The 24,955-nt window shown below is 45.9% G+C and overlaps 1 non-coding gene and 1 pseudogene across 1 annotated transcript; one reads left to right on the top strand and one right to left on the bottom strand.

The window, feature by feature from the left end:
- The first annotated feature begins 7,301 nt into the window (after positions 1 to 7,301).
- Positions 7,302 to 7,644, top strand: LOC101528736 (huntingtin-interacting protein K-like; annotated as a pseudogene).
- An 8,046-nt stretch (positions 7,645 to 15,690) lies between these two features.
- On the bottom strand, positions 15,691 to 15,797 carry LOC118759037 (U6 spliceosomal RNA). Its single transcript, XR_004995945.2, has one exon. It is a non-coding gene; the product is annotated as a U6 spliceosomal RNA (small nuclear RNA).
- Between the last annotated feature and the right edge of the window lie 9,158 nt (positions 15,798 to 24,955).

Here is a 24,955-nt window from a genome sequence, read left to right as displayed (position 1 = left end):
CACAGGACTCCAGGATACAATAACACATGTTCTTCGAAGGAAACACCTCAGACCTGGAAATAAAGTTGCATCCTTCTGAGAGCCTTTTTCAAAAGCAAAGAGTAGGCTAATAAAGGCTATAGGTTTCTGATCTTCAAAGAGTTCACAGGGTTTCAAAAGACCACTCGCCACAAAACTAGAGATGACATTCACTTGGAATCCTTGTGTTTTTTCTTAAGTGTCAACTGTCCATGTGTTTGTGTATTCTTGTGTGAGTTCCCCAATCAATGGCAAGCATTCATTACCATATCTTTGCTCCAAAACCCATAGCTTTTTTTTTTAAAAAAAAAAAGATTTATTTATTTTTATTGGAAAGGCAGATATACAGACAGGAGGAGAGACAGAGAGGAAGATCTTCAGTCCGATGGTTCACTCCTCAAGTGGCCACAACAGCTGAAGCTGAGCCAATCCGAAGCCAGGAGCCAGGAGCTATTCCGGGTCTCCCACATGGGCGCAGGGTCCCAATGCATTGGGCCGTCCTCCACTGCTTTCCCAGGTCACAAGCAGGGAGCTGGATGGGAAGTGGGGCCGCCAGAATTAGAACCGGTGCCCATATGGGACCCCGGCATGTGCAAGGTGAGGACTTTAACCACTATGCTATCACGCCGGGCCCAACCCATAGCTTTTCATTGATACAGGAATTAAAGGTTGTTAAATAAGATCCTTAAAAATTTCAGGAATTATGTATGAAAAATTATTGTGAATTTCTGCTTCTGAAACCAATAATAATAATTTTAAAAAGAAGAATGAAAGAAAGAAAGAAAACCAACTCACTTCTAACACTGAATGTTCCACACTCACCCCCAGGAAAAGTTGTGAGATAATAAAGCAGGGCAGCTGATGGTCACAAACGAAGAAACTAGAAGAACTCCTCTAGTTTGATGGTGGAGAGATGCAACTAACAATTCCAATTGCCAGTTCTTTCCCTCCTTTGACAGTTGTATACTGTGTCTGCTTAGATAAGCTGAAACTCTATTTCCCAGAATTCCCTTTCTTATATAGTTCTGGGTTAGTGTCAGTCAGAAAAACTTGCATTAGATTTATGAGGAAAAGTAAATCAGTTTCCCATATGTTTAGAAAATCAGAGTTGCTTAAGGCAAGCAAGAACAAAGAAGTATTAGCAGGTTCTGGGGTGCCCTGCTCAACCATCCCTACCACCTACCTGCCGTGTGTACCAAGAACAACCCGAGGCTATCACCAAACCCTGGGTAGTGAACTCAGAGGCGTTAGCCTCAAAGAACCAGCACCTTCCACAGACTGCCATTACTGATTTCCCACTGGTAGATAGCTAGATGCTTCCCACAAGCTCTAATATACTTAAACTTGATTTAAATCAAGGTCACCCATCAACTCAATATAAACCATTTAACGGCATTCGGCATAATGGAAAGCCATGGGCTGCCAAGTTTTACAAATAGTGCTAATCTTCCTCTCTCCTCTTCCAACCATAGGATCTTATCCTTCTTAGGTATCCACTTCCACTTTACGTAGCTAGGAAATTTGCTTGAACCCAGGTGAGGAAAACTCAGAGGCTTTCCATCAGAATTTTTAATATACATTTGTCTTCGTGTAGACTTAGAGCAAAAATTCAGTCTACCAGTATAAAGTGATGATAAGAATCCCAAGATGAGAATTTATTTAAAATCCCAAGATAAGAATGTATTTTAAAATGGTTCATGAGTGGCTGGTATGTGACTCTAAGGTGTTTATAAAGAACAAACACAGAAATTTCCCAAAGAAAAATATCTTGAACTCAGGACACAAATTTAAAAATAAAATTCCTAGAAATATAAGCTTCTGCAAGGGAAAAAAAAAACACTAAAGAAAACAAGCCAATACTACAATCCAGCAAAAACAATAAACAAGCTACTCTGATCTTCAGAGACTCTAAACACTGAAAATTTTTTTAGTTCTAAATTGTACCTACAGGTTTCTTTTTCCTTTTCTTTCTTTCTTTTTTCTTTTTGATGATGTTCACATAGTTGAGAAGGATGGATGCCCACCTGCAACACTGACTAGGGTGGAAAGGGTCAAGGAATAGGGGAAAGTGGATGGGATAATTTTTTCAATTTTTTTTCTAAATATTGAATTTAAAAAGAAATTTAAACCTCAACTGTAGGCAATTGTCAATGTTGCCTTATACCTGTGTTACACTGCTGGGAGAAAAGCAGCCAATAGCAGGTGGTTATTCTGGGCCTGATTAATGCCAAAGTTGTGTTAACTATACCAGTGTGCCAGCCTAACTGATTGCCTATTCTTTTTTTTTTTTTTTTTGAGATATGTGGGGAAATCAACTCTGGTTTTTGTGCCACTGCCACAGCCAGACAAGGGGCCATCAGGCCCTGCCAGAAGACAACCCCAGGGCATGTAGGATGTAGGGAGTCAGGGATCGGGCCTGTGGATTGCCTGGAGAGGGCAGTTTGGGGATGCATGGGAGTGGGATCCACCAAGGGCATGCTTTACAGGTATGGTTTCCAGACTGGGCCGCTGCACATGAAAGTAAATGAGGGTGCTTAAGCCAAGCAGTTTGGAAAAGAGGAACTGGAAGGCGTATCTGGATCAGACCATGCACCCACACATGTGGGAGACCTAGGTTGACCTTGGAAGCATCACCTTCTGCCGGCCAGCACACACTAAAGCTATGGGGGTTGGGGAGCGGCCTGGCAGGGCTAGGTCACAGTACCCACCAGTGAGTGTTGGGACAGGAGAGAGGCTACACAAGCCTGGGCCATGATACCAACTGGCATGTGGGAGAGCCAGGTCTGGGGGAAGATTGTGTAGGGAATATGTAGGCTCACCCCTACAGGTTTGCAGTACCCATTGGTTTGCACGAGAGCTGGGGGTGGTGATGGGCCAAGCTAGGCATGACCACGGAACTCACAGACACTCTCAGAAACTGGGGTTGGAAGCCAGGTTGGTCCAGGGTTCAGCACCCATGGGAGCAACCAGGAATTGGATATGGGAGTAGGCAAGATACAGTATCCACCAGGACTTACAAGGTACGAGATTGGGTAGTGAACTATTTCAGGTGCCTAGCACCAGCTGGCATGCGTGAGATCCAGGTCTGGAAGCAATCCTAGTGGAAGAAGTTGGGAAACTTCTCTATTGGGCCACAGCTCCCATTGGTGAGTACAAGAGTTGGATCTAGGGGGTAAGCCAGGCAAGGCAGGGCTGTACCACTCATCAGCATGTATTGGGGCTAACTTGAGGGGGCCAGGTTGGGCTAGGCTGGGCCAAGTCTTAACACCCACAGGCACATGCGAGAAACAGGACGGGATGTGGGCCATGCCAGGCTAGTCTACTCTACCCACAGGTTCACAGGCAAGCCAAGGCAGGCTGGCCTAGGCTAGGGACCACAGTACCCACCAGCAAGAGCTGGGACTAGAGACAGGCCACGCCAAGCTGGTGTTAGGCAGAGCAACATCAGCATGAGCATGATACAGTCTGGGAGCAGGTACGGTAGAAGAATTAAGAGTACTCACTTGCCAAGCTGCAGTTCTCAGTGGTAATCACGACAGCTGAGGTTAGGTGTAGATCTGGCAGAACGTAGTTGCAGAACCCCTTGGCATGCATGTGGGTTGGGTCCAGGGATGGGCCACACTGGGCTAGGTGTCAGTACCCACTAGCATTCACAAGAGCCAGGCTGTAGCATTGATTAATGAAAGCCAAGGTGAGGCAGGCCATGCCAGACTTGGCCACAGCACTCACTGGAACATGTAAGACCTGGGGCTGGTGGCAAGCCTGCTAGTGGAACTTCAGGGACTTCACTATTAAATCACTGCTCCCACTGGTGAGCGTGAGAGCTGGACTAAGATCAGACCAGGCTTTGCAGGGCTGCAACATCTGTCAGCATGCGTGTAAACTGGTTTTGAGGGAGAATCAGGCTAAGTTAGGCCACCGTAGCTGCTGGCACATGCAAAAGCCAGTATAAGAGCAGTATAATTGCCAACCAGAATCGCTTCTCGGCCTTTTGGCTAAGATCAAGTGTAATTGCCAACCAGGTTTTGTCACAGCATCTGCTGGCACTTTCCAGGACTGTATGCAAGTCAGGTCAGACAGGACCAAAGTACCCCCCGGCAAATGCAATACCTAGGCCTAGTAGAGGAACTGTGGACACTTCTCTGCTAAACTGCAGCTCTCATTAGTGAGCATCAGAGCCAGGGCTGGGGCAGGCTGGGCTGGCCAAGGTGATAGCAACCATCAGCATACATGTGGGCTAGATGTGGGGAATAAGTTATGCTGACCTAAGCCACAGCACCCATAGGTATGTACAAGAGCTGATAGGATGCAGGGTGGGCTGGACTACACTGCTGCATATGCCAGCATGCACAGGAACCAGAACTGGAGGTAGGATTGACTATGGAACTTGCAATGCTCACAGGTACTGGGGCTGGGAACAAGTAGGGCTGGTCTAGACTGTAGTACCCATATGAGCATCCTATAACAGCATATAGAGTGGGCCCGGCCACACCAGCTCATAAAAAACTGGGATGGATGGGGCAGGCCGTGCTGGGTAAGAGACAAGCACCTGCTGGCATGCATGAGATCTGGGTCTGGGAGTGGCCTGAGCGGGGGGAACCTGGGAAACTCCCCTAGTAGGTCATAGCTCCCGGTAACGGGCATGTGTGGTCTTGCCCTGGGTATTGAACAGGCTGATCAGGGTAGCTCCATCTGCCAGCAAGTGTGTGAGTTGGTTTTGGAAGGGGGTAGACTGGAAAGAGCCGAGCAAACCATAGCTCAACGGCAAGTGCAGTAACCAGGATGGAGTGCAGGTCATGCCGAACTAGGCTGCCACACCTATTGGTTTGCCTGAGTCAGGGATGAGAGCAGACTGAGCAGATCCAGGTTCCAGCACCAGACAGCAAGAGTTGACATGGTGGCAGGCTGGGCCAGGCCAGGCTGCAGCAGCCCAGGGCAAAGGCCAAGACAGAGGAGCAGTTATGCCAAGCTGGGTGAGAGCAACAAGAAATGAGTGAGATCAGTGGCTGGAATTAGGCCTGGTTGGGGAGCTAAGGAGATGCCCTGGCTGGGTTATGGGTCCCACTGGTGAGTGTTGTGGCCAGAGTGGTGGCTGCAGTCTGATTGGGATACAAACACAGTCTCCCTCCGCATGGGTGTGAACCAGGTCTGCAGCGTATAAGACTGGGCTAGACTCCAACACCCATTATAGCTCGTGAGAATCAAGATGGATGTAGGATGGGCTAGATTAGGTCTGTTTCTACTGAGCCATGTGTGAGCAGTGTCTGGGTATGGACCAGGCTAGGCTGAGCTTGCCATCCAACAGTAAGAACCAGAATGGGTGTGGGCCACTCAGGAAAAGCCACTGTTCCTGCTAAGACAGGAAGTGAATTTAATAGGAATATCCCATGGACCTACGGGTATGTGCAAGATCTGGTATTCGAAGAGATTCTGATGGAGGAACTTGGCAACCCCTCTGTTGGGACACAATCCCTGCAGGTGATTGCCAGAACCAAGAAAGGGAGCAACCCAGACCAGGCCAGGTTATGGCACCCACGGGTTTACCTTTGGCTCAGGTTGGAAACAAGACAGGCTAGGCCAGTTCATATCACCTGATGGCAAATCTGAGAGTCATAATGATGTGTGGGTCATGCCAGATTGGGCTGCAATACCAGTCACTTCACTTAGGGCCAGAACTGGGGACTGGCTGGGCTGACTGGGCTGGCTAGGCTGTAGTCCCCATCAGCATGAGCTGGAATTAGGGACGGGCCAGGGTAGGCCAGGCTGCAGCACCCACTGGCAAGTGCCAAAGTGAGGCAAGCCATACCTACCAGACTAGGCCACAGCACCCACAGGCATACTGGCACACGTGAGAACTGGGGGAGAGTATGTGAACCCAGTAGGTGGTGCTGCAGGGAGATCCCTGCTGTGCCAGTATCCCACTGGTGAGCATGAGAGCTGGAATCATGGGTAGACCAGGCCAAGCAGGGCTACAACAGCTGTTGGACTGCACGTAAGCTAAATCGGGGACAAGCCAGACTGGGCAGACTGTACCTACTGATACATGAATAAGTCAGAGGGGGTGAGGATTGGTTGGGCTTTGCCGCAGCATCAGCTAACAGATGCTGGCACGGGGGCGGGGGGAGGGCGGAATTAACTAAACTGCTATACCACCTGGACAGTGTAAGGTCCAGGAGTAGGAGTGGGCCCAGTATGGAAACAGTGGGCACCTCCCTCTTGAGTGGCTACTCCAACTGGTGAGCATGAGAACCAGAATTGGGACAGGCATGGCTAGACAGAGAATGGCACCTACTAGCAGATGTATGCACTGGATAGTGAGGCTGCTTGGGTTGAACTAGGCTTCAAAGCCCACTGACACATATGAGAACTGAATGGGTTGTGGGACAGACAGGACCAGTCTACTGTATATACTGGCAAGCATGGAAACCAGGGCAGGGGGCAGCCCTGGTAGGGGTTATTGTGGGTCGCTCCCACTAGGCTACAACTCCCACTGATTTGCCTGGCAGCTGAGTGTGTGGTGGGCAGGATCAGGCTGGACAGCAACACCCACTAGTTTACATAGATGACAGGGCTGGAGACAAAACTGACCTGACAAATGCAGCCACCAGCATGTGCATAAGCTGATTGGGGTGACAGACTGTGCCGGACCCTGTATTGGTAAGCACACACAAGAATCAGGTCAGGGATCACGTCAGATGAAGTTTCTTTGGGAATTCCCCAAGCTGAGTCACTGAACTCAGAACTCGAAGCATGGAGGAAGTTGCAGCTTCCATGGTCTGACCATGGAATGTATGTGTCAGATCTGGGCCTCCTCAGGGGCTTGGATGGAGCAGTGGATAGACAGCATATCCAGATGCAAATGGAGGATTTGACAGTACAGAGGACATCTGGTACCATTACAGAAGATAGAGGACAGAACAAATCAAGCAACTACCCCAGCCAAGAGTTGGCAGTGAATAACTGGGCAAGGAGAGACTCTAAGGTGGTCTAATTTCAGCCAGTGGAGTCTGGAGAGATTTCATCGTGCTTAGAGTGGCAAGATTGGCAGCCATATAGAACGGTTGAGCTATCAAAACCACTTGAGCGGGACCCTCGAAGCATGCCCCACACTGGGGACCCTGGGATGGTTGGGAGGTTGGGTGTTGCTTCTCCCCTTTTCTCTCCCCTCCCCCCAGATACAGGAAGGAAAGAAGAGAATGTCAAAACAATGTCTCACCCACTTACCTATAGCCCTAATCAAATATATAAAATGCCACTGGCGGAGTGAACATGGCGAGGAGGACATGGAGCTGGAGTTGCAGACTGAGACCAGGTGCCTGGAACGGCTTCCGGGGAAGCCGCCGAAGCATGACAGCCGACCTTGAGCGGGTCGCCGGCTATAAGGAGGAGAAGGAGATTCAGATTTCCAACCCGGAGATGGCCATGTCGGTCATCGGAGACAGCCGCTCCCAGGAGCAGGAGAAGAAACTGGCAAAAGTCACTGTCAAGAAGGAAGATTTGGAGTTGTTAATGTCAGAGATGGAGATCTCTCGAGCAGCAGCAGAACGGAGCTTGCGGGAACACATGGGCAACGTGCTAGAAACTCTTACTGTGCTAACCAATTGAGGAGTGCTTGGTCACACATACTTACTGGCTTAACTTCTTGCAGTAAAATTTTTTGGTCTTTTATATATATATATATGTAAAATGTATCAAAAATAAAATTTGCACAGCAACAAAAAAAGAGGGGATTGATGTTTGATTTATTTTTAAGCACCCAGCTAAAGTGCTCCCATTTCATATCCATGTGCCTGGGCTCAAGACCCATCTCCACTCTCCATCCAGATTGCTGCTTGTGCCCAGCTGGAAGACAATACAGGATGGCCCCCAATACTTGGTTTCTTGCTGTCCATATGGAAGATTGGATGGAATTTCTGCCTGTGGCTTGTCCGAGGCTCAGCTATGGCTGGCTTTGGAGAAGTCAATCAGAGTAAATTCTCTCTCTGTTTCTTTCTTGTTCTTTCCCTTCTCTACCTTTGAAATAAAATGAAAATAAACAAAAGTTTCAAAGCAACTGAAGAAGAAATACAAGCTTTTATTGAGAAAATAACACAAAATGACAAAGAAATGGAGAATATAAACAACACATCAAAGGATATGAAGAGGGTCCGACACGGTGGCCTAGCAGCTAAAGTCCTCGCCTTGAACTTGCCTTGGGATCCCATATGGGCACCGGTTCTAATCCCGGCAGCTCCACTTCCCATCCAGCTCCCTGCTTGTGGCCTGGGAAAGTAGTCGAGGACGGCCCAGAGCCTTGGGACCCTGGCTCCTGGCTTCGGATTGGCTCAGCTCCAGCCATTGCTGCTGCTTGGAAAGTGAACCATTGGGCGGAAGATCTTCCTCTCTTTCCTCCTTTCTGTACATTTGACTTTGCTATAAAAATAAATAAATCTTCTAAAAATTATTTTTAAAAAAGGATATGAAGAACAGAACAAGAAATCCTAACTTATATCTAATCATTACTTCAGATGCAGAAAATTAAGGAAGATAAATATCCCAAACCATAATGGTTGGCTTTTCTTAAAGTCAAAGTTACAATCCTTACATTCCAGGTGCCCAGTAAGTCACACCAGTATTAAAAGCAAGGAAAAACAAGTTTTATTTGGCAATAAGTAAAATTTAATGGCAACATAATTTGCAACATTTGGCTTGGGTACCAATGTATCATAAAAGACAAAATGAGGTTTTAAACTTCTTTGAAGTCATCAAAGAGGGGGAGAAATGAGGCATTTGTACTCAAGGACATGCCCAAACGGGTGCTGGGGCAGCCCTCCCAGGACCGTGCCTAGGGTCACCACAGGCTTGGCCTCATGCACTAGAACCTGCATTTTATGGCCTAATATTTAGGATTATCTAACTGGGCATTTTTAAACTTTTTTAAATTTAAATTTTGATAATGATTATATAGTTGAGAAGGATGGACGCCCATGCGCAACACTGATAAGGATTGAAAGGGTCAAGGAATGGCGTAGGTGAATGAGACCACTGTCTTTTTCTCTTCCTCCTCCTTCTTCTTCATCTTCCTGTATCTGGGGGAAGGGGGAATGGAAGGGAGAAGCTGCACCCAGCATCCCAACCACATCAAAACCCAGAGATGGGGACAGCCACCAGATATCATCCCAGAATCTCCAATATAGAACATGCCCCAAGGGTTCTACTCAAGTGGTTTAGATAGTTCTGAAATGCTCTTAATCACATTGCTCCAAGGATGAGGAAATCCTTCCAAGGACCATTGACTGATATTGTCCACCTCAGAGTCTCTATTCATCCAGATATTTGCTGTCAAAACTAGGCTGAGAGAGTTGTCCAATTTGTTCGCTCTCCATCCTCTGCTATGGTATTAGATGTCCTCTGCAGGTCCCACTGAACTGCTCTATCTCCCATATGTATCTAGGTATGCCATCCACTGAACCATGTTCAGGAACTGAGGAGGCCCAATTCAAGCATTTTTTTTTTAATTCCTACTATGGATCAAGTGTGGCTGTGCTGTAGCACCCAACAGTAAGAACCAGAATAAGTGCAAACCAGTCAGGAAAGGCCACTGTTCCTGTTAGGATAGGAGATGAACTAAGTCAGGCTGGGATATGAACCTATCAGTACGCACAAAATCTGACATTAGAAGAGATTCTGATGGAGGAACTTGGGCAATTCCTCTGTCAGGACACAGTCCCTTCAGGTGAGCACAAGAACCAAGGCAAGGAGCAGCTCATACCAGGTCAGGTTACTGTACCCACCGGCACACATATGGCTCGGGTCTCGGGCAAGCCAGGCTGCACCAGTTCGTTTCAGTTGCTGACAGCTCCAAGAACCAAAATGGAGTGTAGGACAAGCCAGTTAGACTGCAATACCAGCCAGTTCACTTTTGGGACAGGACTAGAGCTGAAGAGGCTGGGCTAGGCTGTAGCCCTCACCATCATGAGCTGGAACTGGGGGTGGACCGGGACAGGTCAGGCTAAAACACCCACTGGCAAATGCCAAGATGAGACAGGTCATGCCAAACTGGGCTGTAGCACCCAACCAGCACATGCAAAACCCAGGGCAAGGGGTCAAGGATGATGGGACAGCTACAGGGGGCTTCCCTAATGGGCCAGTACTCCCACTGATGAACATGAGAGGTGGGATTGGGGGCAGATCAGGCCTGGCAGGGCTACACTTGTTGGCCTGCATGTAAGCTGGGTTAGGGGAAATCAGGCTGGGCTGACTGTACACACTACTGCATGCATGCATAAACCAGAGTGGGTGCAGGTTGATTGGGCTTTGCTGCAGCATCAGCTGGCAAGTGCTGGCAAAGGGGGCACATCCTGTCAATCTAGACTGCAAAACCACCTAGAGAGTGCAGGATCCAAACAGTGGGAGTGGGCCTAGTAAGGAAATTGTGGGAAACTTCTCTCTTGCCACTCCAACTAGTGAGCATGATAACCAGGAATAGCTGGTGGCTGCTGCTAGACAGCACAAATGTAGGCTGGATAGTTGGGCTGGTTGGGTTGAGCTAGGTTTCAATGCTCATTGACGTGTATGATATCTAAATGGAATGTGGAACGGACTGGGCCAGAAAGCTGCACATATTGGTAGGCACAGGAACCAAGGCTAGTGGCAGGCCTAATGACCAGACTGCAGCTCCTACCGGTGTACATGAGGACTGAGTGTGTGGCAGACAGGGTTGGATGGGCCACAGCACCCATTGGTTTATGTAAGAGACAGGGCTGGAGACAGAACTGACCTAGCAATTGCAACTACCAGTGTGTGTATAGGCTGATATGGGTAACAGACTGAGCTAGACCCCACACTGGCAAGTACGCACAAGAGCCAGGTCTGTGACCATCTCAGATGAGATTTTTGGGATTCCCCCAACTGCACCCGTGGACTCAGAACTCCAACCATGGGGACAATTGCAGGTTCTTTGGTCTGGCCATGGAGTGCATGTGTCAGAACGGGCCTCCTCGGTGGCTTAGGTGGAGCAGTGGATGGCATATCTAGATGCACATGGTGGATATCAAAATTCATTGCAGGGCCCGGTGGCGTGGCCTAGCAGCCAAAGTCATCGCCTTGAACACCCCGGGATCCCATATGGGCACCGGTTCTAATCCCAACAGGCTCCACTTCCCATCCAGCTCCCTGCTTGTGGCCTGGAAAAGCAGTCGAGGACAGCCCAATGTATTGGGACCCTGCACCCGTGTGGGAGACCCCGAAGAGGTTCCTGGTTCCCGGCTTCAGATCGGCGTGCACCGGCCGTTGTGGCTCACTTGGGGAGTGAATCATCGAATGGAAGATCTTCCTCTCTGTCTCTCCTCCTCTCTATATATCTGACTTTGTAATAAAATAAATAAATCTTTAAAAAAATTCATTGCAGTCTGCAGAGGACAACTGGCATCATAACAGAAGAAGGGCAGAAGAAATTGATCAACTACCCCAGGCAAACATTGGCAATGTAAATGAAGAGTCTAAGGTGGACTATGTTAGCCAGTGGTTCCTGGAGGGATTTCATCTTGCTTGGAGCGGCAAGATCAACAGCAATTCAAAACCACTTGAGTAGGACCCTCAGAGCATGCTCCACTTTGGGGATCCTGGTATGACTTCAAGTAGCCATCCCCCATTCCAGGGTATGAAGGCAGTTGGGAGGCTGGATGTGGCTTCTCCCCTTTTCTCTTCCCTTCCCCCAGATACAGTAAAATGAAAAAAAAAAAAAAAACATGGAGACAAGGGTCTCACCCATTTTCCTCTAACCCTTGACCCTTCCAACTCTAATCAACTATGTAAACATTAACAAAAATGAAAGATATATAGATATAGATATAGATATAGATATAGATATAGATATAGATATAGATATAGATAACCGCCTCCACAATCAAGGTGCTGACCATCATCATCACTGCCAAATTTTCTTTGTACTTCCCTGCTACTATGTCTGAATTCCTGGTCCTAGGAAATTACTAATCTGCTTTATATTTTTTTAAGATTGCTTTGTTTCTATTGGAATTGGGAATTTACAGAGAAAAAGAAATGCAGAGAGAAAGATCTTTCTTGCATCCACTAGTTCACTCCCCAATGACCTCAACAGTTAAGTTGATCTGAAGCTAAGAGCTCCTTCCAGGTCTCCCACATGAATGCAGGGGCTCAAGGACTTTAACCATCTTTCTTCCTCACTGCTTTGTCAGGCCACAAGCAAGGAGCTAGACGGAAAGTGGAGCAGCCGGAACACAAACTGTCACCCATATGGGTTCCCAGTGCATGCAAGGCAGGGATTTAGCCATTGATCCATCTCTGACATACACACACACACACACACACACACACACACACCACCCCCATTCACCAGATCTTTCTCTGTATCTCCTTCTCTCTGTAAATCTGTCTTTCCAAGAAAAACGTATGGAGCTGGCACAGTGGCATATCAGTGGCATATCCTCACATGTCTGTGTCACCAACGTCCCATTTGTATATCAGTTCCAGTCCCTTCTGCTCCCAGGCTAATGGCCTGGGAACGCAACAGAGTATAATCCAAGACCTTGGGCCCCTACACTTACATGAGTGGCCAGGAGCAAGCTCCTGGCTCCCAGGTTTAGATGTGCTCAGCTCTGGTTGCTGCAGCCATTTGGAAAGTGAATCAGTGAATGGAAGAGATTTCTGTATCTCTCTGTCACCCCCACTAATCTTGCTCTCTGTTACTCTGTCTTCCCAATAAAATGAATAAGTCTTTTTAAAAATGTCTAAAATATGACCCAAAGCCTTGGGACCCTGCACCTGTGTGGGAGACCCAGAAGAAGCTCCTGGCTCCTGGCTTAGGATCAGCTCAGCTCCAGTCACTGAAGCTACTTGGGGAGTGAACCAGCAGATAGAAGATCTTTCTGTCTCTCCTTCACTTTGTAAATCTGGCTTTCCAATAAAAATAAATATATATTTTTAAAAATGTCTAAAATAGTACTTCTCCAAAAATATTACTTAACAGATATGGGTTATGTTTAGTTACATAGGTTAAAACAGATTAACTGGATAGACTTACCTTTTTTTTTACAATGGCTTTGGAAGTTCAAGAGAGATTTTCATGTGCTCTGAAAGATGTGCTTCAGCTAATGGGACTTGAAAACACTGTATAGCTCAACTTGAAGCAAATCGACAGAATTACGTTATTTTTATACTCTTAATTAGCTTGCATTTAGCTTCAGTATTCATTTGTTATTAAAGGTACCATCACGGATATTGGTTAAAATTTAGACATGCTTAAGAGTAAAGACTTTTTTACTTATCATCAAAACTGATACTATATAAACATATTCAATTGAGTCACCAAACCATAGCTACAAATATATCAAATGATTGGCGTGCATGACCACTGAAGTTCTGTAAGACTCTAAGTATTTCATTTTAAAAGGAATTCTAATCACATTGTTTAAATATTTTATAGTACAAAGTAATTATTATGCATTTCTAGTTTTCTAAAGCTGTTGTATCACCTTTGAAGTTTTAAATGTCAATTTTGTTTATTTGAAAGGTAGGGAAACAGAGAAATCATATGGCAGAAAGAAATGTCCTGCACAATAATTCACTCCCCAAACGGGTGCAATAGCCAAGGCTGGGTGAAAAACAAGCCAACAGCCTGAAACTCCATCCAGGCCTCCCACGTGGATGACTAGGGCACAAGCACTTGTATCTCTTCTGATGTTTTCATAGGAGTATTCTCAGGGGGCTTGAAAGTAGTAGAGCAGTACTCAATAGGGGACCTTGTGTCCCTGGCAGTATCTTAGCCCACTTCACCACAACAACTTGGTTCACTACTTTAAAATTTCTTTATAAGCATATCGTGTAAAAACTTTTAAGCACAGGAAAAATCAAAGCAAGTTTTATTACCATTTTTAAAGCATATTTATTTATTTTTTAAATAATGATTACATGGTTGATCAGGGTGGGAAGGATCAAGGTTTAAAGAAAATTGGATAAATTCACTGCTTCCAAATTTGCTGTTTCTTCTTGTTGTTCTTAGTGGAAGCGAGGAAACAAAGGGGGAAACTACGAACAACTTTCCACACGTCCCAGTATTCAGGGATGAGGACCTGCCACTTCATCTCAACCCATAGTCTCAGTGTGTACATATTCCGAAGGTTCTGTCCAAGTGGATAGTTCTGAAATGCTGCCGATTTCACTGATCCCAGGATGATGTCACCCTCCCAATGCCCATTGGCTCCATTTACCAAGATTTTCTACTGTCATTACTTGTTTGGGGTAGTTGTCCAGTTCTGTTCTGCTGCTATAGCACCAAATGTGCTGCCATAGTCTCCCTTTACAACAGGGCCTGTGTCTACTGCTCTACCTTTTTCATTAAGTAGGACATGTTCTTGCAGAGGAGTCCAAGTAGCTGGCCTGGGTGTCCCAAGCATCGTCGGCTCCCCCACCCCTGGGGCTCACAAACCCAACATTCACCTAGTGAACAATCTCCAGGGCCCAGAACAGGAGACCCAAGCCCCACCAGATTCCCCACCACTGGGGCTCATAAACCCAGCACCCACCTTGCAGGTAGGCTCCAGGACCCACCCCAAGTGACCTGAGCTTTGCTGGATCCCCACCCCTGGGGCTCATGAATGCTGCACCCACCCAGCAGGTGGGTCCTGGAGCTGGACAGGAGACCCAAGCCCCGCCAGATCCCCCACCCCTGGGATTCATGAAACCAATGCCCACATAGAAGGCAGGCCCCAGGATATGGGCCAAGCGATCCACACCCCACTGGTTCCCCTATCCCCAGGGCTCAGGAACCCATCCCCCACCACACAAATAGGTCCCATGACCTAAGCCAAGCTACCTGAGCCCTATCAGATCCCCGTCCCTGGGACTCATTTACCCAACCTCCACTGGGCCCAGGCTGGCATGACTTGTCTCACCTCAGCATCCACAGTCTTATTGCACAGCCTGACCTAGTCTAGTCGGCCCCCTGTTTCAGTTCCTGTTGGTGGGTGCTGTAGCCTATTCCAGCCCAGCTTAATTGCTGTCCCAGTCCTAATGTGAACTGGCTGTTGCTGCAGCCAAATCTGGCTCCTCCTGCCCCTACCCTGGTTCTTAGATCTGCCAGTGGGTGTTATGTGCTGGCCCAGCCTGGTCTGTCCCCAGACCTGACCCACATGTGTGCTGGCGGGTACTGTAACCTGGCATGCGCTGGGCTGCTCCTTGCCTTACTTCTTGCACTCTCCTGCAGGGACTGCATCCCAGTGAAGGAGTTTTCCAAGCTCCTCCATCTAGTCTCCTCCCAGAGGCAGTTCTCACACACACCAGTGGGTTGTTGGCCCAGGCTTTGTCTACCTCTTATCCTGACATGAACAATGGCTTTGCTCAACCGATCACACCCATTCTGGCTCTCGTTATTGGTTGTTGCAGCCCAGTGCTACCTGGTCCAAGCCCAGACACAGCTTTCACATATATTTTTTTATGTGTTTATTCATTCATTCATTCATTCATTCATTCATTTGAAAGGCAAAGTGTCAAGGAGAGGGGAAAGGTACACGTGGAACATTACCTCTGATAGGATCAGAAGGTCAAGGAAAATAGATGTATCATGGAGCCAATTACAGTGTCTTTGGTGGGTGGGTGGCTGGCCAGAAGATGCCCTCCTGCCCTCCCCTTCCATAACCTTTATTTTATTATTTTTAAAATATGGAACGCTTCACAAATTTGCATGTTATCCTTGCGCAGGGGCCATGCTAACCTTCTCTGTATCATTCCAATTTTAGTATATGTGCTGCCGAAGCAAGCACTCCATAACCTTTAAAACCTGTAACCTGTGCATAATAAAGCGGGCATTCTTCACCAGCTTGTCTCCCCTGGTTCTTACAGCCAAAGAACACCACTGCCTTACCCTCGGTGATCTTGGGGCCTGCTGGCAGGATTAAACCCTGAGACTGTCTCCCAGTTATTTCCTTACCACCTTCACAACTTTTATCTTAAGATTTATTTTTATTTAAAATGCAAATTTACAGAGAGAGAAGGAGAGATTGGGAGATCTTAAACCTGCTGTTTCACTCCCCAAATGGCCAGAAAGACCAGAGCTGGGCAGGCCCAAAGCCAGGAGCCTGGATCTTCTTCCAGGTCTCTCACAGGTGTGCAAGGGCCCAAAGATTTAAGCTACCTTTTGCTACCCTCTCAAGCATACTAGCAGGCAGCTGGAGCAGAAGTAGAGCAGATGGAATTCAAGTCAGCACCCTTTTGGGACACTGGTACCGTAGACAGAGGCTTGATCTACTATGTTGCACAAATTCCTCATCGTCTAAGCAATTTACCTTAGATTGTTTCTCATTATTGTACTCCTAATTTGACCCTAAATGTGAAACTACTTTTTAGTTTAATAGGAATAACTCTCAAATTTTAACCTAAGATTAATTTCTCATCCAAAATTCAATCTTAAATTTCCAAAGGACCTCAGGACATTTCTACTAAAATTCATCCTTTCTCACCACAAAACAGGCATAACCAGAATCTATTTATTTATTGAAGATTTACTTTAAAAGATTTTTAAATTTTTACTTGAAAGGCAGATTTCACAGAGAGAAGGAGGGGGCTGGGGCGTATCTTCTATCCACTAGTTCGCTCCCCAAATGGTTGCAATGACCAGAACTGGGCCAACCCAAAGCTAGGAGCTTTTTTGTATCTCCCATGCTGGTGCAGGGTCCCAAGTACTTGGGTCATCCTCTGCTGCTTTCCCAAGTGCATTATCAGAGTGCTGGACCAGAGTGGAATAGTCCTGACTCCCATGCAGGGTGCCAGCATTGCACCCAGCAGCTTTTCCTGCTACGTCATAGCACCACCCCCTGTAAACTGAATTTAATGTAGAATTCTGTCAACTAGACAATTTCCCTTCTCATTTTCTCAACCGAGTAGTTGCAACCGATTGTGTGGCTCTTTGCACAAAACTGACCAAACATTGCTCTGAACTTCCGCTAATCTCTGTTCTTTTCTTTGTGTGTGTGTACAATGGCTGACCAAGTGTTATCTATTTCAATTCAGGTGCTTGTCATTCTTAAATTATTTTAATATTCTTTTATCTCCCTGTATCCATCCTAAGGTAGTCTGCATACCTCAGCTAAATTGAGCATTACAAAACACCATATTAATTCTATCACTCATCCACCAGTAGTTCCATAGTGACTATTATGGATCTGGGCATTACAAACTCAGCATTTCTCTTCCAACTCACTTCAATCCACTCAACAAAGTCAAAATAACACACTTTCCAAATCATCTTCCCCAGCTGGGTGCACCTTCTCTTCCTTCTCTTACTTCATTTCAGAGTCTCCAAATCCAGGAATTCTGCCTTATTGCTCCTAGCTCCGGTACCAAACACAGTGTCTGGCAAATGGTAAACATAGGACACCGTGTATTTTGCCTTCACCTCTGTCTCTATTCTCCTACCCAGGATCTGCTCCCTATGCTTTCCCGTCGGCCCAAATCTATTTTCTCTAAATTTAGTTCATCCCAAACTGTCCTAAGCTCTCCCTTTGTATCATCCACTATGTACTGTCTCCATGTCTGAGTAGAGATGGAATTAGCCACAGTAATTCTTGAGACAATAAGAACAGGCCTTCTATTTAAATATTCACAATTTATAAAATTCTCTAAGAGCTCACGGTTATACTTCGGGGTACTTTTATTGTCTTTGATTTTGGATTTGTCTACAGTTCTATGGTTTAGTAACAACTGGGACTTAGAACGATAATTCCAAATCCTAAATCTGTAGGCTCCAACTCTCAAGACTGAATTTATAAAGCTAAGAAACCTCAGTGAGCTTTATAAGACTTTATTCTAAAAATTTTTTTTAGCAAATTTAAAGGTAATATTATGCTAGTAAGCAAAAAAAAAGATTATGAGAAAGATAAGCACTCATGCATAGGTTATTACTCAGAACAGAACAAACTAATTTATACAGAATCTAAAAATTATAATCTTATCAATGTTTGTGAACAAAATTCTGCATAAAATATCGACATCCCTGGAACCAACTATTTTAAGGGCCACTGTTGTGGTGCAGCACATTGAAACAATGCCTGGGCCCGGCGCCGTTGCCTAACGACTAAAGTCCTCGCCTTGAACACACTGGGATTCCAAATGGGTGCCAGTGCTAATGCTGGCAGCCCCTGCTTCCCATCCACCTCCCTGCTTCTGGTCTAGGAAAGCAGTCGAGGATGGCCCAAAGCCTTAGGACCCTGCACCTGTGTGGGAGACCCAGAAGAGGATCTGGGATCCTGGCTTCGGACCAGTACAGCACCAGCTACTCCAATCACTTGGGGAGTAAATCATCGAACAGAAAATATTTCTCTCTGTCTCTCCTCCTCTCTGTATATATTTGACTTTGCAATAAAAATAAATAACTCTTAAAAATATATAAATAAGGGCCCGGCGGCGTGGCCTAGTGGCTAAAAGTCCTCACCTTGAAAGCCCCGGGATCCCATATGGGCGCCGGTTCTAATCCTGGCAGCTCCACTTCCCATCCAGCTCCCTGCTTGTGGCCTGGGAAAGCAGTTGAGGACGGCCCAAAGCTTTGGGACCCTGCACCCATGTGGGAGACCAGGAAGAGGTTCCTGGTTCCCGGCTTCGGATCGGCGTGCACCGGCCATTGCGGCTCACTTGGGGAGTGAATCATCAGATGGAAGATCTTCCTCTCTGTCTCTCCTCCTCTCTGTATATCTGACTTTGTAATAAAATAAATAAATCTGTTAAAAATAAAAAATAAAAATAAAACCATGTCTACAATGTTATCACTACTTGTTTGAGTTCCAGCTACTCCACTCTCTCGTCCGTGCTAATGCATCTAGGAAAGAAGTGGAAGCTGCCCCAAGTGTTTGGGCCCCTGCTACGCATGGGGGAGCACAGACAGAGTTTCAGGCTCCTGACTTCAGCCTGGCCCAGCCTCAGTCATTTGTGAGTAGGGGGAGGATAGAAGAGAAGATCTCTCTCTTTCTCTCTCTCTCTCTCTCTCTCTCCATCCCCCTTTCTGTGCCTTTCCCTCTCCTTCTCTGTGTAACTCTGTCTCTCTAGTAAATAAATATTTAAAGAAAGAGAAAAAAGATGAGTTTTTTAAGGCTCTTTAGCCAGAGGCTCTTCCTCCACCCTGTGGTGTAGCACCTACATGGGTGCCGGTTCATGTCCCAGCTGCTCCACTTCTGATCCAGCTCCCTGCTTATGGCCTGAAAAGGCAGCAGAGAATGGCCCAAGTCCTATACCCACATAGGAAACTTGGGAGCAGATCCTGACTTCGGCATCAGCTCAGCTGTTGCCGTTAACAGCCATTTGGAGAGTAGACCAGAAGATGGAAGACTTTCTCTTTTCCTCTCTGTAAATTTACCTTTAAAAGAAAAATAAATGAATTTTCATTAAAAGAAAAAAGTTGTACACTGGAGCAATTTCCTACCAGCTTCAAAAGGCTGATTGCTAAACATTAAGAAATTTTGCAAACCATGTCTTAACTGATAGTTTGATATTACTCATCGTATGGCTACTTTCAAGCTTTCTAATGCATACATTCACACGTAAAAGAAGAGAAAACACAGAATTGCAATACTAATAGTGATTGACGAAAATAAACCTTAATGTGGAGATTACTGTGTTTCAGGCAAAGTTCTAAGCAGCTAACAGATATCCAGTGATGTGGCAAGCTAGTGCTTGGCTAACAAAAGCCAATAGTACACATCCTCTCACTTCCATATTCAGTTACATCACAATCCTGGAGGAATTTTTTTTTTTAGTATTTATTTATTTATTTGAAAGTCAGATATACAGAAAGAAGGCGAGACAGAGAAGAAGATCCTCCATTCAATGGTTCACTCCCCAAGTGGCCGCATCTGCCAGAGCTTCGGTGATCTGAAGCCAGGAGCCAGGAACTTTGTCCAGGTCTCCCACATGAGTGCAGGGTCCCAAGGCTTTGGGCTGTCCTCGACTGCTTTCCCAGGCCACAAACAGGGAGCTGGGATAGAAAGTGAAGCCTGCCTGGACTAGAACTGGCGCCCATATGGGATCCTGGCACATGCAAGGCGAGGACTTTAGCCACTAGGCTACTGCACTGGGCCCCCTGGAGGAAGTATTTACACAGCAGAAATGAGGAACTACTGAGTGAGGACTTTTTATGCAAAGATCCTATTAAACTATCACCAGCTGATCCTAAATTAGACTTTGAAAGGCAATATACTCACTGTTGGAATCCTAGCACATTCCTCTGCTTAGTTTAGTCAGGAAGGAACCCAGTTCAGTAAAGAAAGGGCAAGTAGAAATGTGAGATAACACAAACTAAGGAAAGGTGTGACTGTGGTACCATAGACCCACCTGGGAAACAAGCAATCATCTTCCCTTCCCTCAGGAGCTGCCGAGAAGACAGCAGTGTTTCCTTGTTTGCCAGGTTGTCTTTATCGCTCTGGCGTCTTAGTCCTTCCTGTGCTGTTTCAACAGAGCACCAGAGTCTGCATGATTTACAATGAACGAGGATGCAGCACTCCCAGTTCTGATGCCTGTCAGTCAAAGAAGGTAAGGCTGACATCTGGCAAGAGCCTTCTTGCCACATCATCCCATGGAGAGAGGCAAAAGGATGAGAGAGAGAGGTAAAGAGAAAAGAACAGAGAGGACACATTTGTCTTCAAAAGAACTCAATCCTGTGGAAACTATACTAGACCATTCATAAAAGTCAACCCTCAACGTCTAATCACTTCTTGGGGCCTGGTTTGATGGCTCAGAGGTTAAATCCTTACCTTGCAAGTGGCAGGATCCCATAGGGGCAACAATTCATGTCCTGGCCACTCCACTTCCCATTCAGCTCCCTTTCTGTGGCCTGGGAAAGCAGTCGAGGCTGGTCAGAAGCCTTGGAATTCTGCACCCACATGGAAGACCCAGAAGAAGTTCCTGACTCCTGGCTTCCGATCAAGCTCAGCTTCAGACGTTGTGGCCATTTGGGGAATTAACCCGCAGATGGAAAACCTTTCTCTCTGTCTCTCCTTCACTCCATAAATTTGATCTGCCTTTCTGAGGAAAAATAAATAGATCTTGAAGAAGAAGAAGAAGCAGCAGCCATCTTTCCTCTGGAGCAAGCCTTTGGCACGGTGGTTAAGACGCTGCTTGGGACAACGTATCTAAAAGCTTGGTGTCAGTCCAAGTCTTCCAACTCCAGTTTGCACCTAATGCACACCATGGAAAGCAGCACATCATGGTCTCAATAGTCGGATCCCCACCACTCATATAGATGACATGGACTAAGTTCTGAGCCCCTACCTTTGGGTAGATGTACCCACAGATGAAAGATCTTTTGCTCTTTCACACTCTCTCTCTCTTTCTCTCTCTGTATGTGTGTGTGTATGTCTGACTTTCAAGTATAATCTAATACTAGTACTATGCCAATTAAATTTTATCATAAGTTTTGGAGGCAACAAGCATTCAAACCACAACATGGGTTCTCTCCATGAAAATCAGTTCCATTAAGTTTCTTGAGAATCAGTGACTTATCAGGGGAACCCTCTACCATCAGTAAGCAACTACTTTTCAAACTTGCTCAACTGCCTAATATAACATGGGTTAAATTCAAAAGAATACTCCAGGGCCTGGCGGCGTGGTCTAGTGGCTAAAGTCCTCGCCTTGAACGCACCAGGATCCCATATGGGCGCCGGTTCTAATCCCGGCAGCTCCACTTCCCATCCAGCTCCCTGCTTGTGGCCTGGGAAAGCAGTCGAGGACGGCCCAATGCATTGGGACCCTGCACCCGCGTGGGAGACCTGGAAAGAAGTTCCTGGTACCCGGCTGCGTATTGGCGCAGCACCGGCCATTGAGATCACTTGGGGAGTGAATCATCAGATGGAAGATCTTCCTCTCTGTCTCTCCTCCTCTCTGTATATCTGCCTTTCCAATAAAAATAAATAAATCTTTAAAAAAAAAAGAATACTCCAGTGCTAACATAGTAAGGAAGGGGTGGGAAAAGTATAGAGAGAGAGAGAATAAAAAAGGAATTAAAAATGGTATGTAGGGTGGGGCTGGTTCTGGAAGAGATAAATTTCCGCTATAAATAGGGCTTCCTTGATGTTTTGAAATCCAATGCTTTTTAGTGCCTGCTTTTTTCTTGGGGTGGGGGTAGGGAAGGGTAGTGCCTGCTTTTGCTACTCTTCCTTCCTTCCCATAATAATCTAGAGGCATGGGAGGAAGTACTCTGGGCTAATACGCATAAGGGAAATTATGAAAGCCTTCTGTCATGTGTCTGGAAGTGGCTGGAAAAGGAGAAAATATCTACACATCTGGGACTCAGGAACAAAAGGAAAATTTTAGTTCAAAAAAGGAAAAAAAAAACAAAAATGAAAAAAAATTAAGTTCAGAGTTATGTTTCCTTTGGGGGAAGAACTGTCCAATGAATTAGATAATCTCAAAATTTGGTTGCAGAAAGAAAAGGCCAAGAAGTTAAAGGAGCAAAATGAAAACAGTAACAAATGATAAGTTATCTTCCACAAACAACAACTACTGGGTCTCAAGAGGGGAAGAGGGAGGAGCACAGCTAAATTAGGAAACATCTTCCCAGAATCCCAAGGCCTGACAGCTGCTCCATTTGCTTTGCCGTGGACCATTGTCTTTCTCTGTACATCCAAATTAGCATCTGCAGTCATTCTCCCAGAAATAAAGACTTGGGCTCTGGGCTTCATTTTAAATACCCAGTGGTCTTGAACTAAATTTAAATCATGAATGTATAAAGGTTGATTATCTACACACATCACTTTAACAATGAAACTAATACCCCTTGGACGAAATTCTGCTTTGCTGTCAACAGCGCTGTGGTTAGGTTCTTATTTAATAAAATTGTCTAGCATTTGTAACTTTAAATGCTTTAAGCATTTTTTTCAATGTACTATTATAATCTATACCACATTGAGCATCAAACTATTAAACAATAAAACCTTCAGCTAATTTGTAACAGGAGAAGGGATAGAAATGGAGTTTCATGGCAAGTGTCATGTTTCTGCCCAAATTGGAAGAGGGTTAGAGTCTCATTTTCCTTTCCATCTCTAACTTCAAACAAGAACAACTCTTCTCTCCAATATGGGCTTTTCAACCTGCATTCTGAAGAAAGCACCCATTCCAGGGAGAAAATCCAGTAACCAGGATGATCCCAGAACTACAAGTGTGCACATTAGAGCACAACTCAAAGTGATGGCCATACTTAGTGAGTCAGCTTCGTTGATATGTCTGTACCATGTAGCAGCACAGCAGGGATGGTTCCTCATGAAGTGCAAGGGAATATTGGTATTAGACCATCACAAATCTACACAACTTAACGGATGGCCCATATCTTTCTTGGTGCTTCCATCTATAGACAGGGACCACCACGGATGGCCAAGGCAGATTCTCATAGTGTTTGGTAGCTGGAAAAGCTCTATGGCCTATAGACTTCTCGTGTAACACTTTGCATGTATTATGCTCTTATGAGGCGTTAAAGAGGGAGATATGTAGAAAGAAAATCCCACCCTACCAGTGTATGGAAGACCAAGAATTATGTAGAGGAATCAAAAAAGCATTAAATAGAGAAATTTTATTTTTCCTTCCCATCTGAAAATTTTAGATGACTCAGGCCTGGTGTGATGGCCTAACAGCTAAAGTTCTCATCTTGAACATGCCGGGATCCTGTATGGGCACCAGTTCTAATCCTGGCAGCCCCACTTCCCGTCCAACTCCCTGATTGTGGCCTGGGAGAGCAGTTGAGGATGGACCAAAGCCTTAGGACCCTGCACCCACGTGGGTGCCCCGGAAGAGACTCTTGGCTCCTGGCTTCGGATTGGCTCAGCTGTAACCGTTGCGGTCACTTGGGGAGTGAATCATCAGACAGAAGATCTTCCTCTCTGTCTCTCCTTCTCTATATATATCTCACTTTGTAATAAAAATAAAGAAATCTTTAAAAAAATTGTATGTGACTCAAGTCTCATTAATAACAAATCAAAGATAATGAACCTGAAACAAGAAGCAGACAGCTCAAGGAAAACAGACAGTGGTCCTCTGACAATGGTGACCCAACCTCCATGTGGTCCTGAGATGAGAACCCACCCTAGATGACTCAGGTATCGACCTGAACAATGCCAGCAACTCTCAGATAGAGTACTAGATAAGTTAACTATGTATCTAATATCCAGTAGTATCTAATATCCTAAAACTATATTTTCAAATATTGAAAAATAAGCATTTACTATGGCAGAAAACTAATCTATGGAAAATAGCTCATAATAGCTGTCATAATCTCAGAAGCTACAGAAAGCTTGAGGGCCCGGAGGCTTGGCCTAGCGGCTAAAAGTCCTAGCCTTGAACGCCCCGGGATCCCATATGGGCGCCCGTTCTAATCCCAACAGGCTTCACTTCCCATCCAGCTCCCTGCTTGTGGCCTGGGAAAGCAGTCGAGGACAGCCCAATGTATTGGGACCCTGCACCCGCGTGGGAGACCCGGAAGAGGTTCCTGGTTCCCGGCTTCGGATCGGCGCAGCACCGGCCATTGCGGCTCACTTGGGGAGTGAATCATCGGATGGAAGATCTTCCTCTCTGTCTCTCCTCCTCTCTGTATATCTGACTTTGTAACAAAATAAATAAATCTTTAAAAAAAAAAAATAAAGTTTGAAAGATATCCTATTAATTCTAGACTTCAGAGAAATTGACATACTCATTCCATTGCGAGCAAAGTAGTACTGGCTTTTTGTTGGTAGACTGAGGATTGTCAGGGAAGGGTGATGAAACCCAGAGGAAGGGCTGTAGCTGGACTCTGCACTGATCTTGCAGTGTGCAATTTGAAGAACCAGATATAAAATACAATTAATAATGTTGAAAAATCTCTGGCACTTGCCCATGACTACACCTGTGTGTGGATGTGTGTACAAAGAGTTTCCAAAAGTGTGAGGAAAGGAATGAGCATCTGGATCAATGG

This window comes from Ochotona princeps, chromosome 7 (assembly GCF_030435755.1).
Source record: "Ochotona princeps isolate mOchPri1 chromosome 7, mOchPri1.hap1, whole genome shotgun sequence".
Classification (NCBI taxonomy): Eukaryota; Metazoa; Chordata; class Mammalia; order Lagomorpha; family Ochotonidae; genus Ochotona; species Ochotona princeps.
Note: the sequence above shows the minus strand (reverse complement) of the source record. Positions and strands in the feature narration are given on the sequence as shown.